Source organism: Odocoileus virginianus, chromosome 19 (assembly GCF_023699985.2).
Source record: "Odocoileus virginianus isolate 20LAN1187 ecotype Illinois chromosome 19, Ovbor_1.2, whole genome shotgun sequence".
NCBI lineage: Eukaryota > Metazoa > Chordata > Mammalia > Artiodactyla > Cervidae > Odocoileus > Odocoileus virginianus.
This window is the reverse complement of record NC_069692.1, coordinates 56,467,812-56,478,484: the sequence shown is the minus strand read 5'-3', so window position 1 is coordinate 56,478,484 and position 10,673 is coordinate 56,467,812.

The window sequence follows — 10,673 nt, the reverse complement described above, 5'->3', positions numbered from 1 at the left end:
CTGAGCATGCACACATGCATCATTTTCCTACCACAGAACTCATCTACAGACAAAGTTCTGTTAATACACATGCTTTTTATTTGTACCCAGGAACAGTCAGTTAGCAACTCATTCTTTTATTTCTTAATTTGAAATACATGTGATATTCATCTGTTTTGCTTCATTCATTACATTTAGTAATGATACTGCATGATTTGCCATTTATTTGTTAAACATTCTTTTACAGTCATTTAATAAATGTGCTAGTTGTTTTCTAAATACTGTAACATACATGTCTTTTACTCAGAGGGAGCATTTCAAATGCATTTAATTTATTTAAAGATATAGAATCCAATAGCAAAACTTAGTAAATAAAAAAGAATTACAGATATGCTGCCAACAATTTGATTAAAAATTAAAATTAATATATTGATTATTAAATTATAATTAAATATATAGAACCTACTTTAATTGCATAAGTATACCCTTAAGAATGCTAATTTAACAAGTTGTTTTTGAATATAAATTAGTAAGGTAATGCCTTATATAGGCTTGCATAGCTCTAGGTTTCTGAGTACCTACAAGGACTTCCTGAATTTAATGTTAGTTGATGGGAATAAACACATGTAATATGCATACTCTATGAAAGGCAAAGGAGAAAAGGAAAGATATATCCATCTGAATACAGAGTTCCAAAGAATAGCAAGGAGAGATAAGAAAGTCTTCCTCAGTGATCAGTGCAAAGAAATAGAGGAAAACAATAGAATGGGAAAGACTATAGAGATCTTTTCAAGAAAATTAGAGATAGTGAAGGAACATTTCATGTAAAGATGGGCACAGTAAAGGATAGAAATGGTATACCTAAAAGAAGCAGACTATATTAAGAAGAGGTGGCAAGAATACACAGAACTATACAAAAAAGATCTTCATGACTCAGATAACCATGATGGTGTGAACACTCATCTAGAGCCTGATATCCTGGAGTGCAAAGTCAACTGGGCTTTAGGAAGCATCACTACAAACAAAGCTAGTGGAGGTGATGGAATACCAGTTGAGCTATCTCAAATTCTAAAAGATGATGCTGTGAAAGTGTTTCACTCAACATGCCAGCAAATTTGGAAAACTCAGCATTGGCCACAGGACTGGAAAAGGTCAGTTTTCATTCCAATCCCAAAGAAAGACAATGCCAAAGATTGTTCAGACTACCATACAGTTGTACTCATCTTACCTGCTAGCAATGTAATGCTCAAAATTCTCCAAGCTAGACTTCAATAGTACATGAACCATGAAATTCCAAATGTTCCAACTGAATTTAGAAAAGGCAGAGGAACCAGAGATCAAATTGCCAACATTCTTTGGATCATAGAAAAAGCAAGAGAATTCCAGAAAAAACATCTAGTTCTGCTTTATTGATAATTCCAAGGCCTTTGTGTGAATCATACCAAACTGTGTAAAATTCTTCAAGTGATGGAATACCAGATCACCTTACCTGCCTCCTGAGAAATCTGTATGCAGGTCAAGAAGCAACAGTTACAACCAGACATATAACAATGGACTGGTTCATGCTCAGGGCTGGTGCACTGGGAAGATCCAGAGAGATGGGATGGGGAGGGAGGTGGGAGGGGGGATCAGAATGGGGAGCACATATAAATCCATGGCTGACTTATGTCAATGTATGGCAAAAACCACTACAATATTGTAAAGTAATTAGCCTCCAACTAATAAAAATAAATGAAAAAATAAACTGGGAAAGGAGTACATCAAGGCTGCATAATGTCACCCTCCTTATTTAACTTATATGAAGAGCACATCATGTGAAATGTGAGGCTTTATGAAGCACAAGATGGAATCGTAATCGCCAGGAGAAATATCAATAACCTCAGATACACAGATGATACCACCCTTATGGCGTAAAGTAAAGAGGAACTAAAGAGCCTCTTGATGAAAGTGAAAGTGAAGAGTGTAAAAAGCTGTCTTCAAGCTCAACATTCAAAAAACTAAGATCTTGGCATCCAGTCCCATCACTTCATGGCAAATAGAAGGGGAAATAATGGAAACAGTGAAAGACTTTATTTTCTTTGGCTTCAAAATCACTGCAGATGGTGACTGCAGACATGAAATTAAAAGACACTTTCACCTTGGAAGAAAATCTATGACCAACCTAGAAAGCATATTAAAAAGCAAAGACATTACTTTGCTGTAAAGGTTCACATCTAGTCAAAGCTATGGTTTTTCCAATAGTCACATATGGATATGAGAGTTGGGCCATAGAGAAAGCTGAGGGCCGAAGAGTTGATGCCTTTGGACTGTGGTGCTGGAGAAGATTTTGAGAGTCCCTTGGGCAGCTAGGAGATCCAACTAGTCCATCCTAAAGGGAATCAGACCCGATAATTATTGGAAGGACTGATGCTGAAGCTGAAACTCCAATACTTTGGCCACCTATGGCGAAGAACTGACTCATTGGAAAAGACCCTGATGCTTGGAAAGATTGAAGGTGGGAGGAGATGGGGATGACAGAGAATGAGATGGGTGGATGGCATCACCAACTCTATGGACATGAGTTTGAGCAAGCTCTGGGAATAGGTGATGGACAGGGAAGCCTGGCATGTTGCAGTCCATGGGGTGACAGAGAGTCAGACACAACTTATCAACTGAACTGCACTGATCTGAACTGAAGTTAGCCTGGCATGCTGCAGTCTATGGGCTCGCAAAGATTCAAACATGACTGTGTGACTGAGTTGAACTGAATATGCATATCACATTTATGTTAGAAGAATTAAAATAATTAATTTTGAAAGAATTTAGGACCTTGTCTGGTACTTTGTAATTACCATAACATCATATTAGTAGAACAATTTGGATATTTTAAAGATTAATATTTCTAAGACTCTATAGATGTAGTTTGAATTTAAGGATATTTTTTAAGGCTATCTAGAAGGATCCTTTTAAATGCATGTTTTTATGATGAAATAAATAATGTATAAAATTTTATTAACAATTACCCTGGAACAGGTAACATTTACAAAGCATATTTTAAAAGTAGAGAAGTAGTCTCATGTTATTAGCAATATCATATCAAAATTGCTATGTTAACTCTTATTATTTTATATAATTTTTCCATACCAGGCCCAGCTTTCATCTGGGAACAAACTTAGTGAATTGCCTTATTTTAGCAGATATATTTTTGAGGACCTTTCCCATGTAGTTAAATTTCTCTGAACAACAGCATACTTAAATAAGCATGGTAGCAGAAGTCAAATCTATTTGTTAAGTAGACGGTGGTACAGGAATGAGATGCAGATGTGGTCTGAACCTCTTAGTAACCTTGGTTAGGAGAGAGACACCTGACTGCCAGCTGTATGCTTGATGTGAGCTGAATGTTTTTCAGATTAAATCAAAAGGAAAAAATTGGGTCACAAATCCTATGGAGTTTTTCCTGGGAAACATGCAAGGAAACAAAGTGGAATGGCAGCCCTGTGTCACCCAGAGGGACTGGCAAAAGCAAACAGGAGATAGAAAATAAAATGAAATAAATAAATAAATAAATAAATAAATAAATAAATAAATAAAAAAATAAAATTCATACAATTAACTTACACAGAGATTTCAGTCTCAAAACCTCCATTCAAAGTTTATGTCATTGGTTTAAAAGTTACCCACAGCAAAATCTCTTTGCAGAGTCCCCATTTCCAGGATCCACTGAAAATTCTTTCCTTGGGCTCAGTGAGGCCAGAAGGGATTTATCAGAGTTTTCTAATTTACAACTATTAGATAAAAATCAGAAGGTAGCTGGGTCACTGGAAGGCAAAACATCCAAACCAGGATTTTTCTGGCTTAGAGAAAATAAAAGTGATATATGAAATAGCAAGTCCCATGGAGCAATATCAAGAAAAATGAAGGGAAGGTATACTGCTACAAAATATATTTAGAGCAAGGAGTCTCATAGGGTCTTATTTTCATTTGAAAGCTAGAGCCAGGAGCAAAGATTCACTTAGTTTGAGCAGGTTAGATATATCGGGCTAGTTTTATTTTATTCAAAATAATTATGAGAAACATATTGATGATGTGAGGTTCTTCCTATTCTGTCCATCCCACATTCTGACCTTTCTCTTATAGTCCTCTTCTTCCCATCTACTTCATTCTGTCTGCAGGGGAAAGTTTTGAAAGCTGGCTAGAAATAGATGAAAAGGAAGTTCTTCCAGACAGTTGTTAGCAGATTGCTCTCAATATCTAGTGGAACATATTTATTTGACCTCTGTGAGCCTGAACCAAACATCCATTAACTGAGTGGTCATTTCTGCAGATATGAATTAAAAAAAAAATTTAAAAAAACATTTAATATTGGAATAACTATAGTTCAATGAAAAACAATTGCTCATGGCATATGTGATTTTGAAAGTATTCTAGACTTCTCCAGGAGCCACAATTTATGAATTATTTAAGTACCTTGTCATAAGGAATAGCCAATTGTCTTCTTATGTAAAGTGCTTCTAGATGCTGTATCAATGGCTATCAATGACAGTGAGTTTCTTGATCACTGCTATGTTCCAAGAACCAATTTTGTTGTGCAAATAAAACTTCAAATATTTATTTTTGTGTATGGTGTTAGAAAGTGTTCTAGTTTCATTCTTTTACAAGTGGTTGACCAGTTTTCCCAGCACCACTATTTAAATATAATTGGAAGCCCAAAGTAGCATGACATTAGCAAAAAGGAGGCAGGAAGGTATGGTACAGGGAACTATATTCAATATCTTGTTATAACTTATAATGGAAAATAATATGAAATTACACATATAAGCTGTACACCTCAAGCATTGTAAATCAACTCTACTTCATTTAAAAAAAAATAAAATAAAAAAGGACATGAGGAAAGAATGAGGCCATGAGCAGTGAGAAAAATGATGAGGGGAGAGAGGTGGAGGAAGCCAAGTGTGACTGTGCCTTGGTCCTCAGTGATGCCTCAGTTTGGCTTAGTGGGTTAAGAACACTCTGTCCAATGAAGATGGGGGCAGCCTTTCTTTAAGAAAGTAGCTATTATTGTTTTGCATCAAACAAAGCAAAAGCTTCTTGTCTGAATTCAAATATATTTTGGAACATATGTTTTGTATTCGCTCTGCATCAGCAGGGTGGACTTGGGCTGGAAGTTTGGTTCCTGTGTAGATAGCGATGAGAGGAACGTGTCAAAGGGTAGATGAAAGGCTTGTAAACATAGGACCAGACTCTCTGGGAAGAACCAGGCAGGCCTCCCAAGTTGGGATAAAACATTTAAGAGAGGGCAGGGAAAGAGCCTGGCAGGGTCTTTATTGTGTTTAGTGGGTAGGGCTGGGCTGAGTTTTTCTTGGCCTGGATCTGGACTTGCATGGCTTAAATTCCCCATTGTTGCAGAAGCATGCCCAGAAAAGGGGCATCAGGAGAAGACAGAGTGAGGTTTAAAAGCAAACATTGGAAAATGGATAAGAGTTTTTATGGGGTTTGTGTATTTACATTGCTCTCATCCACATCAGCTTGTATCTTCTCTCTCTTTTTTTCCCCTGTTAGCTTACTCCTTAAGTCTCCTCAATATCTGGACACTATCCATCACTCTAGTTAAAATCCTAAAAGATGATGCTGTAAGTGCTGCACTCAATATGCCAGCTAATTTGCAAAACTCAGCAGTGGCCACAGGACTGGAAAAGGGCAGTTTTCATTCCAATCCCAAAGAAGGACAATGCCAAGAAATGTTCAAACTATAGCACAGTTGTGCTTATTGCACATGCTAGCAAGGTAATGTTCAAAATCCTTCAAGCTAAGTTTCAGCAGTACCTGAAGTGAGAACTTCCAGATGTACAAGATGGATTTACAAAAGACAGAGGAACCAGAGATCAAATTGCCAGTATCTGTTGGATCACAGAAAAAAGAGAATTCCACACACACACACACACAAATCTACTTCTGCTTCATTGAATATGCTAAAGTATTTGACTGTGTAGATCACAACAAATGGAACAATTCTTAAAGAAATGGGAATACCAGACCACTTTATTTGTCTCTTGAGAAACCTGTAAGTAGATCAAGAAGTAACAGAAATGGACATGAACAATGAACTGGTTCAATTGAGAAAGCAGTACAAAAAGACTGTATATTGTTACCCTGCTTATTTAACTTCTATGCAAAGTACATCATGTGAAATGCCAGGTTGGATGAAACACAAGCTGGAATCAAGTTTTCTGGGAGAAGTGCCTACAAGCTCAGATACGTAGATGATACCATTCTAATGGCAGAAAGTGAAGAGGAACTAAAGAGCCTCTTCCCTTGATGAAGCAAAAGAAGAGAGTGAAAAAGTTGACTTAAAACTCAACACTAAGAAAACTAAGATCATAGCATCTGGTTCCATCACCTCATGGCAAATAGATGGGGAAAAAGTGGAAATAGTGACAGACTTTATTTTCTTGGGCTCCCAGAATCACAATGGATGGTGACTGCAGCCACGAAATTAAAAAAAACAAACAAACAAAAAAAAAAAAACACTTGCTTCTTCAGAGAAAAGCTTTGACAAACCTACATACCATATTAAACAGCAGAGACATCACTTTTCTGACAAAGGTCCATATAGTTAAAGTTATAGTTTTCCCAGTAGTCATGTAAACAGATGTGAGAGTTGGACTATAAAGTAGGCTTAGAGCTGAAAAATTGATGCTTTCAAATTGTGGTGCTGGAGAATACTCTTGAGAGTCTGTGGACTGCAAGGAGATCACACCAGTCAATCCTAAAGGAAATCAACCCTGAATATTAATTGGAAGGACTGATGCTGAAGCTGAAGCTAATACTTTGGCCATGTGATACAAAGAGCTGACTTACTGGAGAAGATCCTGATGCTGGGAAAGATTGAAGGCAAGAGGAGAAGTGGATGGCAGAGCATGAGATGGATTGATGACATAACTAACTCAGTGGACATGAGTTTGAGTAAACTTCAGAAGACAGTGAAGGACAGGTAAGCCTGGCATGCTGTAGTCCATGAGGTCACAAAGAACCAGACACGACTTAGTGACTGAGCAACAATATCTAGTATGTATTGAATGATGAATATATTTATTTCATTTAAAATATCTAATCTATTTTTCACTACTAATATAAAACTTAGAGCTTTGTACTTTTAGAAATCATGTAGTTTACCACTATATAAACTGAATATTATTTGTCTTGTTTGTTCAGTTCAGTTCAGTCCCTCAGTCATGTCCAACTCTTTGCAACCGCATGGACTGCAACACACCAGGCTTCGTGTCCGCCGCCAACTCCCGGAGCTTGCTCAAACTCACATCCATCAAGTCAGTGATGCTATCCAAACATCTCATCCTCTGTCATTACCTTCTCCTCCTGCCTTCAATCTTTCCCAGCATCAGGGTCTTTTCCAATGAGTCAGTTCTTCACATCAGTGGCCAAAGAATGGGAGTTTCTTTTCAGCTTCAACATCAGTCCTTCCAGTGAATATTCAGGACTGATTTCCTTTAGGATGGAATGGTTGGATCTCCTTGCAGTCCAAGGGACTCTCAAGAGTCTTCTCCAACACCACAGTTCAAAAGCATCAATTCTTCTGTGCTCAGCTTTCATTATAGTCCAACTCTCACATCCATACATGACTACTGGAAAAACAATAGTTTTGACTAGACAGATATTTGTTGGCAAAATAATGTCTCTGCTTTTTAATAATCTGACTATGTTAGTCATAGCTTTTTTTCAAAGGAGCAAGTGTTTAATTTCATGGCTGCCGTCACCATCTGCAGTGATTTTGGAGCCCAAGAAAATAAAGTCTCTCACTGTTTCGATTGTTTCCCCATATACTTGCCATGAAGTGATGGGACCAGATGCCATGATCTTAGTTTTCTGAATGTTGCTCTAAGTCAACTTTTTCACTTTCCTCTTTCACTGTCATCAAGAGGCTCTTTAATTCTTCTTCCCTTTCTGCCATAAGGATGATGTCATCATCTGTGTATCTGAGGTTATTGATATTTCTCATGGCAATCTTGATTCTTGTCTTGTTTGCATCTACATATTTTTAAAGCTTAATGACATATTTGATAACAATTATGTGGAAGGAAAAAATTCTACTAACTTACCTGAACAACATTTTATGTGTGTGATTCTTATACTAAGTGATTTTTCAAATGTTAGTATCTGACACACAATAACTATAATTACTTACAATCATCTAAAAAAATATAAGAAAAAGCTGTGAAAATTACTTTTCACTGAAGATACTTTTAGCCAAAATGCTTAACTTTAGTTGGACCAGAGTTTTTCTCTTTTGTTCTTTTTGAATGTTAATATAAATTATATAATTTCTTTTCTCTATAGATGTTTCATATTGTGTTCAAAGTGATTTCTCTACATTTCTATTTATTTAGAGAAAAGAAAACTTGTAAAAAATTTTGCAGTTTTGTTCACATAAACTAGTTCACATAAAGTAATTTCTATTGAAATTTCAATATATTGAAATATAATTTGCAACCTTTTGAAATTGATGTAAGCCATATTTCTGGGTCAAAACATTGAAAAAATAGTTTAAAAATCAACAGAATGAAAAAACAAGTGTGTTATATCTGAGGCACCACACCCAGATGAAATACACTAGGAAGATCACTGCTGAAATTTTTTTCAAAAACTTTGACCACCACCAACAGCATGGTGTTTGCTGTTATTTACATGTTAATATAATATAATGTAGGGAAGTGTAATTTGCTACTCCAAAATGTGTCTCTTTAGAATAAGGACTTTCCTGGTGGCTCAGACAGTAAAGAATCCCTCTGCAATGCCGAGACCTAGGTTAATTCCTGGGTCTGTAAAATCCCCTGGAGAGGAGCATGTCAAGCCACTCCAGTATTATTGCCTGGAGAATTCCATGGACAGAGGAACCTGGAAGGCTATAGTCCATGGTGTTGCGACTAACCCCATGACTGAGCAACTAACACTTTCACTTCACTTCACTTGGCATGAGGACTAACTTAGGCTGATTAATTTTAAGAAGCAGAAGAATTAGGAGGAATGTTTGACCTTTCCTCTAATGGCCTAAAATAATTGTTCCTGAAATACAACTATCATCAGAAGTAGCTGCAAGGGATGTGGGCTGGATGTGGTGGGGGAACAGGGCCTGGAGATCAGAGTCCACTGTGCATCACACTGTCTCTGCAGGTCCAGCAAACATTTATCAATCAAACATTTGCTTTTCCACATTCATGTGAAGTGATTTCTTGCCCTTTGAAGTACCAGACCACTATCCAAAGCATCCTCTTTTGCTTTAGCTGAAGATAGCATGTAAGATAAGGGTTTCAGACATTTTGGCAAGTTACTCATTTTCCCTGGGTCTCTCCCAAGTATACAAGTAATTGACCTTCTGTTTGTCTTTCTCCTGTTAATCAGTCTCATGTCAATTTAATTCTTAGACCAGCCATAAAAACATGCAAGGGAAGAGGAAAATTTATTCCTCCTCTATAGTAGAAAAGTAGAAAGTTTAACCCTCCCAAGAATTGTCTCAAAAAAATGATCTTGACAATTCAGTGTTAATTTTAACAAAAGATGTGAAATATAGAAAGTCAGACATTAAACAGATGCGTGCAATTATAAAAATTGGTATCTAAATAGTGTTTGACAATATCATGCAAAATCTTAACTATCCTGGATATGAGATCTATCCATCTAGGTCAAAGGCTATTGAATTGGGAACGTCTGAAGAGCTTCACTGAAAACAACTGTCTCTAATGTACTTTCTGTTGTGTACAGAGCTTATTACATTGCTAGAGCTTCTTACCTGAGCAGTACAGTCTTTTATTTTTAGCTCCTTTGGATGTTCCAATTGCATTTCTAAAAATAATATTTTCTTTGAACATGCAATTTTGTGCATCATTGCCCCTAATTGCATCTTTAAAATGCATGCTGTGAATATTTAGCCCTAAAGCAAACCATGAACTTTCTAAAATGAAGCATGCTTTGGTAGCTATGACTTAATTTTCTCCATGAAATGAATATCCCCCATGTATATAGTATGAGAAGAACAATGCTAGGGGAAGACTCTGTATCCAGATGGCCTGTCTGGTTCTTATTTTCATAACATGCATATTCAACAAAAATGAGGTCATGCTTATCTCTAATCCCTAGGCAATCCCAAGGTAGCAGAAACATAAAGACTATCAACACTCCATGATCATGGGAACTTGGGACTGCAAAGGAGGATTTCTCCCTCCTCTACATTCTTGAATAAAGTTTTTTTTTTTTAATTCTTCATAAAGGGTGTATTCTTGCAATTTGTAATCTATATAGATTGTTCAGCAATATCCTACTGATTTGATTTTCTTGGATCTCAAAGTTGGATATGGTGGCATTTTTTTTTTTCATTTTAAAAAAGTAGTTATTGAGCACATTTTAAGCAACAGACATCATGCTAAATGCTACCATTGAGTATATGTGGTAGGTCTCACAAGGAACAGTAAACAAGTGAATACATTATACGATTACCCATTGTGACATATGCCATGGAAAAACCAATCACAAGGCTGAGATGCAAAATAACAGCACATTCAGCAAAGCTGTCTCTGAGGGAGAGCCTTCAAATTAGACAGGGAGGGGTTAGATTATAGTCATTAAGTGAACTATAGCCCACGGGCCAAATGCTGACCATTGCCTTGTTTTGTTTTTATATTTTTTAATTTATTTATTTTAATTGG